Source organism: Lactuca virosa, chromosome 8 (assembly GCF_052849685.1).
Source record: "Lactuca virosa cultivar CGN04683 chromosome 8, Lactuca_virosa_CGN04683_v6, whole genome shotgun sequence".
Classification (NCBI taxonomy): domain Eukaryota; kingdom Viridiplantae; phylum Streptophyta; class Magnoliopsida; order Asterales; family Asteraceae; genus Lactuca; species Lactuca virosa.
In genome coordinates this window covers 39544756-39564648 of record NC_136433.1, presented here as the reverse complement: position 1 = coordinate 39564648, position 19893 = coordinate 39544756, and positions in this window count along the sequence as shown.

Genomic DNA, 19893 nt, shown 5'->3' with positions numbered 1-19893 from the left:
TCTTCATAACTTCTAACGATCATAACTTCTTCGTTCCAACTCTGTTTTCGAAGATCTTTATATCCACGGAAAGGTATTGAAGAGACCTACAATATTATCTAGATATCTTGGAATAAAATTTTCTCGAACAAAAATCCATAGTTCATGCAAGAACCTGACCTATGACTTTCCCATTTCTACCTTTCGGCCCAATACACAGTTCAAGGGTTAAATCTATTAACCATAATTACCTCCTTCCACAAGGACTAAACTTTACCTCCTTAAGTCCCAAATCCTTTACACAATCAACTTCCGGACCACAGCCTAAAAATGGCAGGAAACATGATGTTACAATTGTGGCCCATTTAAATTAGATTTCGTCATCTAAATCAGTCCCCACTTCCACTTCATGATATATCCCCATGAGGGTCCTTCAAACCTGACCCCCTTCAATGCGGATGAGGTCACTGAAATGCCAACATTTGAAACCATCATCAATAATGGTTCCACCCTAGGTTTAAGACAATCAACTGAGACTCCAAAATTAAATGCAGCCTTCGTCTCAACTAAACCGACCGAAAATCAACAGATTTTATCGGCCCAAAACCTTCTCTGCCAAACGTCGTCATGCTAATTACGCACATAAGTGCACCAACGCTAAGAAACCCATTGGTCACATAATATTCTAAGCCATACTCCTACTCGTTCTGACATCTCTTGAAACGTCCCATAATAAGGCCCAAAATTTTCATTTTTAATTTAGTAAAATCAGTATTCCAAAAACATAATCAATACAATCCAAATAAAATAAGTGTATCAGTTATCATATCACATCAGAGTAAATCACAAAACGCGGAACGAGGTATTGTGTGCTCTGCAATCAACTCGATCCCTGAAACATAAACTGAAAACCTAAGCACAAAGTTTAGTGAGTTCCTCAAGATACCACATACCATACATACATAACACATAACGGGCCCCGCCTAAAGAGTATAACAGGCCCCGCCTAACTCGCATAATGGGCCTCGCCGAAACTCGCATAACAGGCCCTGCCCGATGAGTATAACGGTCCCTGCCCTAACTCGCATGATGGGCCCCACCCACATACAATTTATATAAGCATAACAGGTAATAACATACAGAATAATCATCGGTCCCCACCCAGTAAGCATACAAGCACATACACATACCAGTGTGTAACACTAGTCAAAATAGGTCAATAGACAATCACATGTGATTATGCCAATCATGTAATGTGATTTTGTTAAACTAGTAATGTGATAAGAGTGCTATGTAGTTCATGATAAATTCTAATACAAATATGAACTTTCTTTATGATACAACTCAAAGTATACGTCCATATGATTCCAAAAATATAGAGAATGTCTGAATCTGACTTCGCATGAAGAAGTTATGATAAACCGAACACTATAAATCTCTATAATAAGAGGATTTTAAAATAGACTTAGAATTAGCTATTGGAGTCTAAAAGAGAGTTTTAGTACTTGTAAATACCTACGCGTGTATATAAATAACGTCAAAAACGGAGTTCGTATGTGAAAGTTACGACCTTCCGAAGATTCAGCTGTCAGAAACCCTAATCTGACTGAGCACACGACGTGAGCACAGAACTCACGACGGGAGGAGTCATTTATCCACATCTCGGAATCTAGAAGGTGTGTTACGAGGCTACGAGGGGATAAGACCCAAACTCACGACGTGAACAAGGATATCTCACGACGTGATGAGTCACATGGCCACCTTCCGAAGCTAGGGACGCAAATGGCAAGTCTACGGGGATAAGATCCAAACTCACGACGTGAGCCTTATAAAATTCACGACGTGAGGGTCAAAAATCCATACTATATATAGCAGGTCCGACTTCATCCATTCTTACACCTAAACTTCCTTATCCTCTCTCCTTTGCTGAGGCCATCTTGCATCCCGAGCCCCGACGACCTTGTACGCTGACCGTTTCTGCTTAGATTACATAAAATCACGCTACTAGGGTGAGTTTCACGGCCCCACTTTCTAATATTTCATGGGAAAACGCATGCTAAATATTATATATACGTTTTTATTATGTCTATATGATAGTATATAGTTATAATAGCCGGGGTATAGTTGTTCTAAATATAATATTTTGAATATATACAACTATTATCAACTTGTTAGCATGTTAATTTACTAATGTAGATCTTGAGTTATACTTAGGATTCTATATATATGTTGTGTGCGATATAGTTCCGAAGTTATATTCGGAAGTTCTATATGTTAAGTTATAAAGTATGTTGCTATTATTGGTTTTATGTCTAGATAAAACTTGGTATGTTATATGTTGTTATTGTTAGTTTTATGTCAAGATAAAACTTAGTATGTTATATATTGTTATTGATATTTGTATGTCAAGATAAAACTAGAAACGTTATATGTTGTTATTATTGGTTTTATGTCAAGATAAAACCTGGTTTTACTTCAAGATATAGCTATTACACTACCTAAATGTTATGAAGTTGGGAGTAATGTTTAAAAGCATAGTCTAGTAACTTAGGGTTTTAGACATGAAAATGCTTTTGTTGTTAGAGCTATAGGAATCCGTCGAAGTCTACATGAGTAATTGTATTCATCAACTAAGATTGGGGATCTTAGCGGAAATCCTCTGAACTGTAACCGTTAATCCCGTGTGAGCGAGGAAGTCGTGTATAATTAGTATACGGGTTGACCACCCCACTTGTGACTGTTAGCTACAGTCAACCAAAAGCGAGTGATGAACTATCCTTTTACTTGTTATTGTTCCGGCGTCGATGAAGCGTACGGTGTTGTTTCTCATGGTAAATCATGAGTGTGTTGTTTCTCATGGTAAATCATGAGTGTATTGTTTCTCATGGTAAATCATGAGTGTGTTTTATCAGAGGTATTATGTCATAGCAGTTGTTATAGGCTCATGGTAGCAAATTGTTAGAAGCATTAAAGTTTGTTGTATACAAGTATTAATGTTAAGTATAAGTTTCCCCTACTTATACCTTAGGTTTAAGGAATGTTTAGGTATAACACTTAATTGATAAGTAAACTATTAAACCTAATATACCTACTAAATGTTGGAGAGTCAAAATGATACTTTCAAAACTATACTTTTGAACGTGGAAAAAAATGTATTATTTTATGGAGTCAAAACCTGTGGACTCACCAACTTTATGTTGACGTATTTTAAAATGCATGTGTTTTCAGGAACTTGAAAAGCTGGTATGTATTCGAACAGAAGAAGTTTTACTATTACCTTTCTATTCATTAAGAAGTATGCTATAGTCGGATATTATGTAATAGGTTCTAGAAAAAAAAACAGTTATGTAACTTTCAATTATCAATAAAGGTATGTATTTCTTAGTACTGTTCAATGTATGTTATATAACTGTGATACGAAGAATGACGTTACACTACCCGGTGTTTCCGCCGATGGCTGGGGGTGTTACACAGTGTCACACGGACAACGATTAATCTAACATAACATATCATGAGTCGGAATTGGTGCCTTCGACCCGCTAAACACAGTGAGGAAACTCACCTCGAACTGCTGAATCACACGAATAAATCTTTGGCTGCTGGTCCGACAAATCCCCGAGCTATCAATACCAAATAACATCCAATTAAAATTGGATTCCAATCCATAACCAACAGTCCATAAATAGTTTAAAAATACCATTTTAGTCCTTTCCTAGTTTGGTCCAAGACTAAGGCCCAAACCCACAATCCAAACGGCCCAAATCCTAATTAGCCACCCAAGGCCAAATCATGGCCCAATTACCAAAATAATCATACAAGGCCCAATCATGGCCCAATTTTCCAAATTGGGCCCAAATCCCTTCCATGGGCCTTAATCCAAAGTCCAACATATTCCCAACCCAAAAACATAAGAATTTAGATGGCCCACCAAGCTCTGAACATCAAAGCCCAAAAGAATGGCCGGCCCAACCGAAGATCCAAGTTGCGAAGCCTAACTGGCTGAGTACGCGGGGCGTACTCAGCTTGTACGCTAAGCGTACTCGCTTTAGGGCTTGTATGCGGCGCGTACGAGCTTGTACGCCCATCGTACTCACCCATTCAGCCAAATCTCATTTCCAGCTCTAAATCCATAAAGACTTTATTCCAAAACCTAGATCTGACTTCCTTGAGCTGATTTATCACGTAAAATTGCTAACTTTACATACACGCATGGATTAATGAAGCTCTTAAAGCTAAGAAGGACTTAATAGGTGACTTAATACATGCATGTGACCAAAAACCCCATAAATCTTGCACATTTATGCTTAAGAACCTCATAACATGCTCAGATCTAAAAGGGCAATCCCCACAAACGTCTTAACTCACTAACCAACCCAAAAAGGGACAAAAAGCATAAAAATCAAGACATAAAGAGATCTAAGTGTACAAAAGCCAATGTATGAACTTGATACCTCCAAAGGCTTGCAAAATGAGTGGTGATTCTGGATATATAAGCTTCACACCAAGCAATGCAACTTCACTCTTCTTCAATCCCTTCAAAATGAACAAAAAAAGCACCAACTTCTTCTCAAAAGCTCAAAAACACAACAATGGAGGCTAAAGGTAGATATTTAGGGTTTAAGAGGTATGGAGGCTGGTAAATAGGCCAGCCCTAGGGATTTAAGGACTTTATATAGGGTGCAACACCCTAAAATTAGGGTTTTCAAGTGTGCTTATTACGCCATGCGTAATCCTCCTACGCCTAGCGTACAAGTCCTCGCACCCACGATCCAACTCCACCTTAGTACGCTAAGCATACCATGTGGTATGCCCCGTGTACTGGCCTCTTAGCTAGTACGCTAAGCGTACCAAGTGGTACGCCCCGCATACTACTCCAGGGACCAAAATGCAATAATTAAATACAAAGGGCCAAAAAGTAACATACCCAAATCGAGTGTTATAATTCTCCCCCACTTGAATAAGACTTCGTCCTCGAAGTCCACGGCCCCAAATAACTTCGGGTAATGCTCCCTAATATCATCTTCGGGCTCCCAAGTCCAATCTGAACCCTTGTGATGCTGCCATTGCACCTTCACCAACTCGACAACCTTGTTCCTCAAGGTTTTCGTTTTTCGATCCATAATCACCACCGGTCTCTCAATATAATTCATGCAGTCATCCACCTAAATATCCTCCAATGCTACCACTGCGGAATCATAAACTAAGCACTTTCGCATCTGAGATACATGGAACGTGCTATGAATATGACTGAGCTCATCTGGAAGATCCAAGCGATAAGCAACCCGACCCACCCAAGCCAAAACCCTGAAAGGACCAATATACCTGGGGCCCATCTTGCCCCGTTTCATAAACTGGATGATACCTTTCCAAGGTGACACCTTCAGGAGAACCATGTCTCCCACCTGGAACTCTAAATCTGACTGGCAGCTGTCGGCATAACTCTTCTGCCGACTCTGAGTTATGTGGAGCCTACTCCGAACCTGCTGAATCAGCTCAGTGGTCTTGAGTACCACTTCGGTACTCCCCTAACCCGCTGACCGACCTCTCCCCCAAAAAAATCGGGGTCCTACACTTCCTCCCATAGAGCATCTCGAAAAGAGTTCGATCAATGCTGGCGTGATAACTATTGTAATACAAAAAATCCGCTAACAGAAGATACGTATCCCAACTCCCACCGAAATCCAGAACACACGCCCCCAACATATCCTCAAGGGTCTGAATAGTTCGCTCACTCTGAACATCAGTATGCGGATTGAATGCTGTGCTGAAATGGAGACGAGTGCCCAACTCATCATGGAACCTCTTCCAGAACCTCGAAGTAAACCAGACATCTCTGTAAGAAACCACCGATACTGGCACCCCATGATGTGCCACAACCTCCCTGATATAAATCTCATCCAACTTCTCAGCACAAATACTCTCCTGAATCGGGATGAAATGCGCCATCTTGGTCAAAAGATATATGATGACCCAAATCGAATCCACTTCGCGCGCAATCCGGGGTAGCTTCGTGATAAAATCCATAGTAATATCTTCCCATTTCCATACGAGAATCTCCAACGGATGAAAATTTCCATGAGGTCGCTGATGCTCGGCCTTGACTTTCCTACAAGTCAAGCACCGCTCCACATACCAGGCCACATCCTGCTTCATGCAGGGCCACCAATAATCTGGACGAAGATCCCTATACATCTTCGTCACCCCGGTATGAATGGAGAACCTATACTTGTGCGCCTCCTCCATCAGAACTTGATGTACACCGCCCCAATACGGAACCCAAACCCGTCGATGCAGAGTCAATAATCCATGACTATCATAATCGAAGGAAGGCACCTAACCCACGATACGCTCACTCTTCCGGTGCTCTTCCTTCATAGCCTCAACCTGAGCCTCACGAATCCTCTCCAACAATGGAGTAATCATGGTCATCCTCAAACATATGTCTCTGAACGGAGCCGCGACCGCCTTGCGGATGAGAGCATCGACCACCACATTGTCCTTCCTCGAGTGATAAATGATCTCACAATCATAATCCTTCACCACATCCAACCACCGGCGCTGCCTCATATTCAGATTCGGCTAATCCATCAAATACCTTAGGCTCTTGTGATCCGTGTAAATAGTACAACGGACCCCATAGAGGTAATGCCACCAAATCTTGAGGGCACAAACCACGACCCCCAACTCCAAATCATGCGTCGGATGATTTGCCTCATGAGGCTTCAGCTGCCTCAAAGCGTAAGCAATCACACGACCTCTCTGCATCAATATTTCCCCAATCATGTGATCGACGCATCACAATAAACCACAAAATCCTCGACACCGTCTGGGAGGGTCACAATCGGTGCCTCACATAACCACTGTCTCAAGGTCTCAAAAGCTGACAGATGCTCATGCCCCTAGCGAAATGTGATCGTCTTCTATGTCAATCGGGTCAAGGGAACAGATATATTGGAGAAATCCTGTATTAATCTCCGATAATAACCCACCAAACCAAGAGAACTATGAATCTCAGATGGAGACCTCGGAAAATCCCACTGCATCACGACCTCGACCTTGGCCTGATCGACCAGGATACCATTCTGGTTGACAAGGTGCCCCAGAAACTACACCTCGCGCAACCAGAACTCACACTTGGAGAACTTTGAGAAAAGTCCCTCCCTCCCCAATGTCTCTAGCACTTCCCTCAAGTGCTCCTCATGCTGCTCCTGATTCTTGGAATAAACCAAGATATCATCGATGAATACGATCACAGCCCGATCTAGCATCAGTCTGCACACGCGGTTCATGAGGTCCATGAACACGGCTCGAGCATTGGTGAGCCCAAAAGGCATCACCATGAACTCGTAATGACCATAACAAGTTCGGAAAGTTGTCTTCTGCACATCTTCATCCCTAACCCTCATCTGATGATAACCCAATCGCAAATCCATATGGGAAAACCAAGATGCACCCTGAAGCTGGTAAAAGAGATCATCAATCCTCGGGAGTGGACAACGATTCTTCACTGTTACATTATTCAACTCCCGGTAGTCGATGCACATACGATGAGACCCATCCTTCTTCTTCACAAAAAGATCGGTGATCCCCAAGGCGAACTGCTTGGTCGAATGAATCCCTTGTCTAACAGCTCCTGCAGCTGTGTAGAAAACTCCTTCATCTCGGGAGGATCCAACCGATACGGTGCTTTGGCTATCGGAGCCGCACCATGACCCAAATCAATCCTGAACTCAACCTGCCTCTCCGGAGGCACCCCATGCAAATCCTCCAAGAACACATCCGAGTAATACCGCACAATCGACACATCATCCACGGTCGCCTTACCGTTATCTCGGGTATCCATAACATAGGCGACATAACCGAAACAACCCTGCTGAAGATAGCGTCTGGCCCTCGCTGCTGAACACAAAATCGGCCCACGTTGAGATCTCTCCCCATGAATTACCAACTCTCCTCAATTGGGGTCCGAACCCGAACTAGTTGTTGCTCACAATCGATCACTACCTCATTAGGGCTCAACCAATCCATACCCACAATCACCTTGTTCCCACGCAAAGGAATGGGAACCAAATCAACCACATACTGCTTGTTGAATAACTGAAGGGTACAACCCCGATGAACCCTCGCAGCCTGATCAGATATATCATCTGCAATCTCGATATCTAATGGATAATCCACCTCCCCCAGAGCTTCAACAAGCCTCTTGCTAAGAGCAAGCAATACAAAGGATCGGGTAGCCCCCGAATCAAACAATACCAAAGCAGAAATATCGTTCACGAGGAATGATCCTAAAATAAAACACATAAACATAAGCAGCTATTCAATATAAATAAAGAGATAAGGAAAAGATACATACCCGTCACCACATCTGGTGCTGTGCAATCCTCCTAGACTGTCAGCTGGAAAGCCCTGCTCTTCGCCGTAGGTACATCTGCCCGACCCTGGTGGCCACCAGTAATCCGAAGAGTTGCAGGAGCGGGTGCTAACACTGGTCCTGCTGCAGCCAAACTCGGACAATAGGCCTTCTTGTGGCCCCTATGATTGTAATGAAAGCAAATCAGATCAGATACCGGGGTGATTATGGTGGTATCAGTACAATCCCTGCTAATATGACCAGTCCGGCCGCACTTGAAGCAACCAAAACCACCCACCCTGCACGTCCCATCGTGCGTCCTACTGCACTTGCCATAGCAGCTTTGGCCCTGCTGGCCCTTCCCTCTCGTATCAACAACCTTAGGCCTCTTGCCCGAACCCCTTGATACCTGGACCTCATCTGGCTTCCTCATCCTCTCCATCTCAAGATCAATCTCTCACACACACTCTCTCTCTCTCTAGCCCTCGCTATCATATCCTACAGCGTCTTGCAGCTGGATCGGCTCACAAACTGTCGAATGTCACTCCTCAAAATCTCATGGTATTGAGCCTTCTTCATCTCCTCATCCGCCACATATTGCGGAACTAAAAGTGACCTCTCCCGGAACATCGCAGTGATCTCAGCCACCATCTCAGTACTCTGGTGGAGATCCTGAAACTCTAACGCCAACTGCTGCACCTCAATCACCGGTGTGAACTTAACCCTGAACCTGGTCACAAAATCATCCCAGATCATCGCATCAACAACATCATCACCCACTGCGCGTCCGACCTCCTCCCACCAATCTCGTGCCCTGTCCTTCAAAAGACAGGAGGCAAGTCTGACATTTGCCCCCTCGGGGCAACTGCTGGTGCGGAAGGTGTTAACAACATCCGCTAACCACCTCCTGCTCGCTATCAGGTCCTTCGCCCCATGATAGTCCAGAGCTCCATATGCCCGGAACTCCCTGAAGGTCAGTGAGCGTGCCCCAACCAAAGTCGCCATCTCAGAGCGGAAGGCGCTCAATCGCTCATCCAAAATCTCCAGAATGCCCTCCTTGATCGTACCAAAGATCACATGAGTCTGCTCGAGAATGCAACGCGTAATCTCGGACGAGATGAACTCATTATTCTGGTCATCTAGCTGCCCGGCTCCAGAACCTGAGCCCGATCCCTCACCAGCACCAGAACCGCAGATACGTCTGCCTCGCAATGTCACCATACTGAAAATAGACCATATAAACCATCAAAATACGCATCAAAATATATACATCAAGGAATCAAAAACTCCACAGGCTTCCTGGTTTCATCGTAGCTCTCCTTGAATCGAGTACGGATCCTCTGCTTCCAGTAGTACGGGCCCATACTATCTTCTACATCTATCCATATTTTCCTTAAGGATTGCCTTGACACTACCGACTCACTTTATATCCATACAACTCCCCCTCATAGATAAGGCTCCCAACACTAGATCTCATCCTAGGTTTTCTTAGGGCAAACTCCACACCACTCTCCGCCATGAGCTGCAGAAGGAACTCCCGCTAACTTCCTCTAACTAGCTCACGGATACAATTACATATTACTAAAACCATAAAATTCTTTGAATGAGAGGTCTCACAATACAACGGTTGGACTCAAACAAGAGTCGCACAATAGAGTTAAAACCTAAGCTTCTAAAATTACTTAGTTCCCATAATATGTAACTTAGCATATTCGCTTACTAGTTAGCTGAAGCTAGTTAGAACTCCTAGAAAGCACAAAGCAAGCAACATTCGGGCATCAAGTAATTAGAACCAAGCATACCATAATCAGGCCATCCTATCACTAACTAATTAGTACTAGCATGCAAGTCTACCAACTCATACAAAGGCATCTCTCCTATCATTCTATCAAGCAAAAACTGAGCAAATCTTTAGCCCTAACTAGCATGCGATTCACAGATTCACAGATCAAATCATATCATGTCACACCCCCGAACCGGACGGCGGAAACGTCCGATGGCTCGCATGACTTAAATTGAAATATCATCACAATGAATATACATGAAACGTAACACATTCGTCACCCAACATTACATAGTACAATTGGCATTGTTTACATCAAGTACATGGTTTACATTACATGATTCCAAAATATAAAGTGTTTGGTGATTAGCTACTACAAAAGAAACTTTCAACACACTGGATGCTTCCTCGTTCTAACGATTACCTGAGAATACAAGTTATTTTGAAAACGGTCAACATATATAATGTTGGTGAGTTCATAAGTGTGTTTGATGTAAAATAGTTTATGTCATTCGTAAAACCCAGAAAATCCGATATTTTATGTATTAAGACTTTTCTTGAAAATGTTGTGATGATCCTGTAAGTATATGCGTGAATGATTTCAAAACGTGAATAAAAGAGAAGTTTTGCATTATAGTTTTTGAAAGTACAAATGAGTAAGATTGGTTTCCCTGGAAAACCCGATGTTTTCCGATAAAAAGTTATGATAGTTTTGCATTATCGTATCGTCACATCGAATGAATATGATTTCCCTTGATTACTTAAATGATATCGGATTTCTACGTGAGTCGTTATAACCATGCATCATAATGACTAGTTCGTCTGTCTTGGAATTCTAATGAACACCGAAATTTGATCTTAAGATTTTGTCACCCTAGACTGGCCGAGTCTAACTGTAGCGAACAGCTTAGGTGTGGGGGAGTCACCCCCGTATAGATCTATACACAAACTCTCGCTCTCCCTCCATGAGACTTTGATTACAACTACAGACTACGACCGACACTTATTGGTGTCACCCGTTATTACTCACTCAATCCACATGAATTTGATTAACCTTGATTAATGATCTGATTTTAGTTTACTTGAAGAGAAGGTAAGCCTAACAGACGAGGAGAAGAGGACTACTAGGCCCTACTAATTTTGTATGTTATTTAAGGCTGTCGAGTATACGAAAAGCGCGTTGGCCCATTTCGCATATGATTTATTTGGACCTTACTAGTAATTCTAATGGGCCACTGAGCCCCAATAGCATGTAAAAACCATTGAGGGTCCCTTAAGCATGTAATTCGGTCACAGGAGGCCCAATAACATGTATTATTTACGTTGGGCCCAAAAGTCATGTTAATGAGTCACGAAGCCCCAATAAGCATGATTAGAATCTCTCAAGCCCAACCATTAGAATGTTTACTTGTTTTGTATAGTATTAATGTTGCGAGTTGTTTAATCGATATGTCGTAAAAATCACGAATTTGTTTTATAACGATTCATAGATTTATAAAAATAGTGATTTTTCTATTTAAAACTCATAAGTTATAAAGTTTTGTATATTTTGACCCAATTATTTTATTATTAACATAATTGACCAAAAATATTAGTTTGACCTATTCAGCCCCTTATTTTGGTGAAGTTGGCAATTTTAGTCCTTTTTATAACAAAAATGACATATTAGGTCCTTGAACTATTTTTCTTGACATTTTTGACTCAAACACTTATTTAAATAATGTTTTAAGCCCAAAAGTAAATTTTAGAAAGTTTCAACCCTTTAGTTAAAAGATTTGCATTTTAGTCCACCTTTTTCGCAATTTTTACACTTTTTACCCAAAATCCAAAATCTTTGCATTTTCAATCCTTTTTAGCAAATAAGATCATTTTAACCCCAGAAATAGATTCATTTACTTTTCTACCCACTTTTTTGAGAAATTTTCCATTTCAGCCCCTTAAAACCATATTTTTCGCAACTTTGGGCCTATGGGTCGAAAAGCCCAAAATTTAGCCCAATAAGCTACAAATTTCATTTTTAGTCCTTTGAAAAACATAATGTTAATAGAAACTTCCATTTTAACTGTTTTGACATTTTGAACCTTGTAAAAACCGTAAATGACAACTTTTTCCCAAACTTTTGTTTATTTGACAAAAATAGTCCTATAATGAGTTTTATGTTGTAGTGTGTTATTTTAAAGCTTGTATAGTAGTTTATCTTGACATGTTAAGTGAAATATGACCTAGATCACATATTTTTCCTTCTTGAACTATAGATCTTGAAATATCTTTCATTTTTAACACATATTTACCACAAAAACACAAGAAATTACACATAACATACAAATACTCATAGTTCTTCACATTTTACTTGTATTCTCCCCCATAAATCATATGAAAACCGAAAATAGAGGGGTATGAACTCACCTTTGTTTGTTGTTTTATATTTGAAGAAAGGAATGGAAGAGTGTGATGTTATCTTCGGCCCTAGAAAGCTTCTTGAGAAGACTTTGGCTTAGATAGGCTCTAAGAAGCATGATCATGAACTTTCATGAGTTAGGAGGTGATTTATAAAAGAATCAAGAAACTAACCCATGGATCTAAGTACAACTTACCAAGGATAATTATTTCTTATGGAAGAACCTCCTTAAAGTGCCCTAGATCTCGAAATTTTGATGGAGGAATGAAAGTGTTCTTGAGGGAATTTGGAAAGAGTTGGAAATGAATTATGTGTGTGTGTGTCTACCTTCGGCCGAGAGTAGGAGAGAAGAAGGGAGAGATAAATAGATGAAGTGATGGTGCATGGGGAGGAGAGGATGGTGCATGGATACCCAAAATGTAAAGATTAGGTGTCTAACCCTCAATAATTGACTTCTCTCTCCTTTTTTTTATTATCATCTCATGGGTGTGGGCCGAGAATTGGGCTTAGGGAAAAGGAGTTGAGTGTTTTGGGCCATTAGTTGCCCTAATTCGAAATCATAGGCCCAATAATTTTTAAAAGAGTGCGTTTTACGGCCCAATAAAGCTTATTAGTTTAGTTAAGGCCCATTAGGGTAATTTATTTCATTTTATGCCCATTATGGCCCAAAATGTTAAATTTTATGGAAGTGGGTTGAATTAGAGCCCAATTACGAGTTCTAAGCCAAAATAGTCACATTGGAAGTTTATTGGCCCATTCGGCCCAATAAGGAAATCCTAATCCATAATGGACTTAAACCGGGATTTCTAGGGTTTTCAACTTTACTTGATGAATTTGGGTTTGAATGTGCTTCCATAGGTTGAACTTCAAGCATAACATGAATTAGGGTTTACGAGTTTACAGTAGATAATGTTTACAAGAGTACATAATTTCCTAGCTAGAATGCTAGTTGTGACATCATCCCCCCGTTAGAGGGAATTTCGTCCCGAAATTCTTTTTGAAGCTAGATTTGAGAATGCGAGAATAGGTGAGGGTACTTTTGCTTCATCTGGTCTTCGCGTTCCCATGTGAATTCTGGTCCACGTTTCGCGTTCCACCGAACCTTCACTATTGGAATGCGGCTTTGCTTAGTACGCTTCACCTCCCTGTCCATGATTTCAACTGGTTCCTCGATGAACAGGAGATTCTCGTTGATTTCGATTTCTTCTAACACAATGACGAGAGTTTCGTCGGATAAGCACTTCTTCAAATTGGAAACATGAAACACGGGGTGTACACTGCTGAGCTCGGCAGGTAGCTGCATTCTATAAGCCACTGGACCAATTCGGGCAAGAATCTCGAATGGTCCAATGTACCGTGGGTTTAGTTTTCCCCGTTTCCCGAAACAGATCACCCCTTTCCAGGGGGAAACCTTTAATAACACCCGATCCCCGACTTGAAATTCCAAGGGCTTTCGCCGTTTATCAGTGTAGCTCTTCTGTCGGTCGCGTGATGCTTGAAGTCGAGCTTTGATTTGAACTATTTTCTCTGTCGTTTCGCATATGATTTCTGGTCCTGTTAATGCATTGTTTGGTGTCTGCCCTCTTGCCAGTTGAGTGTCGCCTACCTCTGTCCAACACAATGGTGATCTACATTTACGACCATATAATGCTTCGAACGGAGCAACTTTGATGCTTGTGTGATAACTGTTGTTGTACGGAAACTCAATTAAAGGTAAGTGGGTATCCCACGACCTTCAAAAGTCTATCACACACGCTCGAAGCATATCCTCAAGCCTTTGAATGGTTCGCTCACTTTGACCATCCGTCTGTGGGTGGTAAGCAGTGCTCATGTCGAGTTGTGTCCCCATAGCCTTCTGTAGCGATTGCCAAAAGCGTGAAGTGAACCTACTATCTCGATCTGAGATGATAGATATTGGTGCTCCATGGAGTCTCACATTTCCTTGATGTAGATTCTTGTTAGTCGCTCCATCTTGTATGTCTCCTTTATTGGCAGGAAATGGGTGGATTTTGTCAACCTGTCGACTATTACCCATATGGTATCTAGTCCATCTGTTGTCTTGGGTAATTTAGTCACAATGTCCATAGTAATCCTTTCCTATTTCCACTCGGGTATTACCGGCTGTTGTAATAGTCCCGAGGGCTTTTGATACTCTACCTTCACTTTCGCACAAGTGAGGCACTTGCTAACGTAAGTGGCAATCTCTGCCTTCATGTTAGGCCACCAATAACATTGCTTGACATCCATGTACATTTTATCTGATCCTGGATGGATGGAGTATCGTGTCTTATGAGCTTCATTCATGACTACTTCTCTGAATCCTCCAAGTTTAGGGACCCAAATTCGGTTCATGAAATAATATGTTCCATCCTCCTTGACTTCGAAGTTCTTTTCCATCCCACGTAACGCTTCGTTCATTCTGTTTTCTGTCTTCATGGCGTCGAACTGGGCTGCTTTGATTTGTGAGGACAAATGGGATTGGATGGTTATTGAAAGATTCTTCACACGACGATTTGAGTATTCTTTCCGACTCAAGGCATCAGCTACCACGTTAGCCTTGCCTGGGTGGTACTTGATTTCGCACTCATAATCGTTTAGCAGCTCAACCCATCTCCGCTGCCTCATGTTTAACTCCTTTTGATTTAAAATGTGTTGGAGACTCTTGTGGTCGGTGAAAATGGTGCACTTGGTACCATAATGGTGGTGCCTCCAAATTTTCAAGGCGAAGACCACAGCTCCCAATTCGAGATCATGGATGGTATAATTCACCTCATGTGTCTTTAGTTGTCGGGATGCATAAGCTATCACCTTACCACGTTGCATGAGTACACAGCCTAAACCCTGATTCGAAGCATCGCAGTAAACTACGAAGTCCTCTGTTCCCTCTGGTAGTGATAGTATTGGTGCACTACAGAGAGCTCGCTTCAAAGTTCGGAAGGCAACCTCCTGCTTTTCTGTCCATTCAGATGGCACGCCCTTTTGTGTAAGCATGGTAAGTGGCTTGGCTGTTTTGGAGAAGTTCTGAATGAATCTCCTGTAATAGCCTGCGAGACCTAAAAATTGATGAATTTCTGTGGGTATCGCTGGGACTGCCCATCCTTCAATGGCTTTGATCTTAGAAGGGTCCACATGTATCCCTTCTTGGCTAACAACATGACCTAAAAAGTTTACGCTACGGAGCCAGAACTCACATTTAGAGAGTTTTGCGTATAACTTTTCAGTTTGTAGGGTTTCCAAGATTTGTCGGAGATGTCGGCCATGCTCCTCTTCGGTTCGAGAATATACTAGAATATCGTCGATGAAAACGATGACAAAGTTGTCGAGGAATGGTCGGCAGACTCGATTCATCAGGTCCATGAATGCGGCAGGGGCATTCGTTAGACCGAAGGGCATTACCATGAATTCATAATGTCCATAGCGGGTTCGGAAAGCGGTTTTGGGAATATCCTCTTCCCGGACCTTAAGTTGTTGATAGCCGGACCGCAGATCTATCTTAGAGAAGTAATTTGCTCCCTGGAGCTGGTCGAACAGATCGTCGATTCATGGAAGTGGGTAGCGATTTTTGATGGTTAGCTTATTCAGCTCTCTATAATCGATACACATCCTAAAGGATCTGTCCTTCTTCTTAACAAAAAGGACCGGAGCTCCCCAGGGTGAGAAGCTAGGTCAGATAAATCCTTTACTCAAGAGCTCGCTGAGTTGGCTTGACAGTTCTTGCATCTCCGTAGGAGCCAACCTATAGGGTGATTTGGCAATGGGCGTAGCTCCCGGTACCAGGTCAATTCGGAACTCGACTTGTCTTTCTGGGGGTATCCCCGGAAGATCTTCCGTAAAGACGTCCGGGAAGTCGCAAGTCACTGGGATATCTCGAATATTGACCTCTTCCTTGGACTTATCCACTATGTGTGCCAGAAACGCCAAGTCCTTCTTTTGTAGATACTTTTGTGCCTTAATGCACGAGATAAGACGAAGGTTCGTACTGGGTTTGTCTCCGTATATAATTAGGGTTTCGTGATTAGGGAGATGAAGGCGAACGGCCTTCTCGCGACACAAAATTTCGGCATGATGGGGGCTCAACCAGTCCATGCCGATAATCACATCAAAACTCCTAATAGTTACAGGCATCAAGTTTATTTGAAAGGTATGCTGATTTAAAGTTAGGGTACATCCTACATAGATTTCCCCGGCTGATTCTGTTTTCCCATTAGCCATTTCCACCGTAAAGGTTTCATTAAGCTTTTGGGGTTGTTGTTTTAGCAAGTGTTTGAATTTGTTACTCACAAAGCTTCGATCTGCCCCGGTATCAAACAGGATGCATGCATATGAGTGGTTAAGGAGAAATGTAACGGTGACGACAGCGGGATCCTGAACCGCTTCTCCTTGTCCCATAGTCAGCACTCTTCCTGCTGCTCCTGTCGTCTGGGTGTTTGCATTGGGACAATTCCGTCTGAAATGTCCGGTCTTCCCGCACCCATAACAGGTATAACTGGCTCCATCCTTTGTGTTGTTGTTGTTGTGGTTGTTGTTGTTATTGTTGTTGTTGTTGTTGTTGTTGTTGGGCATCTGGTTTTGTGGAAACTGGGTCCTACAATATTTTGCTGTATGGCCCTTCCGGTTGCATCTTGTGCACATCATCTCTCTGCATTCCCCGAGGTGATGGTAGTTACATTTGTTACACTTGGGAAGATTCCCTGTGTACTGTTTCGGAGTATTCGGCGTGGATGAGGCTGGAACATGTGGTTCTGTGGTAGCTTGGGTTGTTGCATGGACAATCACTGTCTGTTGCTTCTTAGATGATTCTGAGTTCTGTTTACCTCTTCTCTTGTTGTTCTTCCCTTTCTTATTCTCTTCTTCCTTCTTAACATCCGTTTCCACAATCTTAACACTCTTCTTGCTACCATGATCATACAGTTTCTTGGCCAATCTTTTGGTGCTATCAAACGTCTCAGGGTTTGCCGCAATGACATTCCCTTGGATAGGTGCAGTCAAACCCCAGATGAACCTCTCAATCTTTTTCCCTTCTGAGGTGATCATACCCGGACACAGAAGGGATAGCTCGCTAAACCTGGATATGTATGCTTCGATGTTGGAGTTCTGAACTGTCAAGTTCCACAATTCTTGTTCCATCTTTTGTATCTCGCCTCTAGGGTAGTACTCTGCCAACATCATTTCCTTCAGTTCTTCCCAGGGCATCGTGTTTTCCACTGGAAGGGTCATGGCTTCGATGTGACCATTCCACCATGAAAGAGCTTGATCAACAAAGGTACATGCTACGAACTTGACCTTGCACCCATATGGACACCCGCAAATTTCAAAGACGGATTCAATTTTCTCAATCCACCTCTTTAGGGCTATGACACCTCCTGTTCCATTAAAGGTTCGTGGCTTGGCGTTGGTAAAGTCTTTGTAAGAGCATGTTTTGGTAGGTCCTTGATTTATTTCGTTGTTTGAACTTCCAGCTCCCTGCCCGTTTCCTCCGCCATTGTTCCCTTGGTGGATTTGCGACATGGCTGATGTGACTGCAACAGATGCAGCGGCTTGAAACGCAGCTGAGTTGACTTCCGGTGGTGTCGGTGGTTGGTTATTTCCGCGGTTTGGTCTCTGAGGCATATTGCTGTTACGGAACAGAAAGATGTTGAGTATGTATTGTTTTTAAGTTGAGAATTTCGTGAATCGATTTTTGTATCTAATTGTTCCCATATATTCACCAAACAATAATAGTATAAAACACATAGCAGGTCACAACATCACCATAAAACACATAGTATTTTTCCCTAATAATAACCGTACTTTGATACATGAAAATTTGCTCGAAAGAGCATACATAGAGGTACAAAGTTCGACAACATAACGACTCTATGAGTAGTGTAATCACTTAAACATGGAGTCGGTAGTACATAATATAGCGAACATAAGAGAACATAGCACTAGTAGGGAAGTCTACTAGTCCGAAGTGCTCTGAGATGCGTCGGGTGGTGGGGCTGATGATGTGGATGTGCCCTGAAGACGTGCCACCTGTCGTTCTGTGGCTCGTAATCGATCCTCCCAAATCGCTTGACGTACATGGAAGTTATGGATTACTTCTTGAGTTTCTTGTTCCGCTCTGGCCACTGCGGCTCGCATCTGATTCAGTTGCTCGGCCGTGTCCTGGGCTAGGTCGCCAGTGTTCCGTAACCGCCTCACCATGACAGGGAGTGAACGGTCGGCTGGCCCTCCATATCTCAGATCATAAAATTCCCTGGCCATCCCATATGGGGGTCGCCGCCCCTGCTGCCTGCTCCATCTCCAAATATCCACGCCCCATGGAGGCGTGGGGCCATTTGGGCCCATCCGATGAGCGGGCACCCTAATCGGGTAAGGTGGGTTGATGACTTCGGACTCCTCGTCCGTATCACCATCGCCATCATCACCGGGTTCTTCCTCGGACTCCCCTTCGGGGTCTTCTTCGGCTTCTTCTTCTTCCAAACCTACCACTGGCTCAGCAGGTCCGCCCTCGACTTCTGCTTCAGGTTCCTCTTCAGACTCCTCTTCGGGGTCTTCTTCAGGTTCCTCTTCCAGCCATCCGTTATTCCCATGGTTAGGGAAATACGGATCGCCAGGATGATGGAAGCCGGCCATACTGTCTGCGAGAGGGTATATCAATAAATCATTATTAATCCTAAATCATTATAAATCATTATTCTTAGTTGTTATAAAATTGGGTTGATGCATTCTTCTTGTTTAACAATAGGGTATGCCTTGGGTTTACTGACCATCGCGATCATTCCAGGGCATGTAATAGTTATATTACGAAGAAATGTAGTTGATCAGGCTACAATCATCCCTAATACAACTGTGAACAATCCTGGCTTAACCGAGATGTCAGGTTCTCCCAATCATCTTATTTGATTTGTTATTATGTTCATTTTTCTAAGTCGCACAAATAAGAGTGTTTATTAGTATATTTTATTTGTTTTGTTCAGAGTTATTTAGTCCCTCTTTGGGTTTATAGTTGCATATCAATGTGTGGTTAGATATGCTAGTTCACTATAAACAGAGCTCTGATACCAACCTGTCACACCCCCGAACCGAACGGCGGAAACGTCCGAGGGCTCGCGCAACTTAAATTGAAATATCATCACAATGAATATACATGAAACGTAACACATTCGTCACCCAACATTACATAGTACAACTGGCATTGTTTACATCAAGTACATGGTTTACATTACATGATTCCAAAATATAAAGTGTTTGGTGATTAGCTACTACAAAAGAAACTTTCAACACACTGGATGCTTCCTCGTTCTAACGATTACCTGAGATTACAAGTTATTTTGAAAACGGTCAACATATATAATGTTGGTGAGTTCATAAGTGTGTTTGATGTAAAATAGTGTA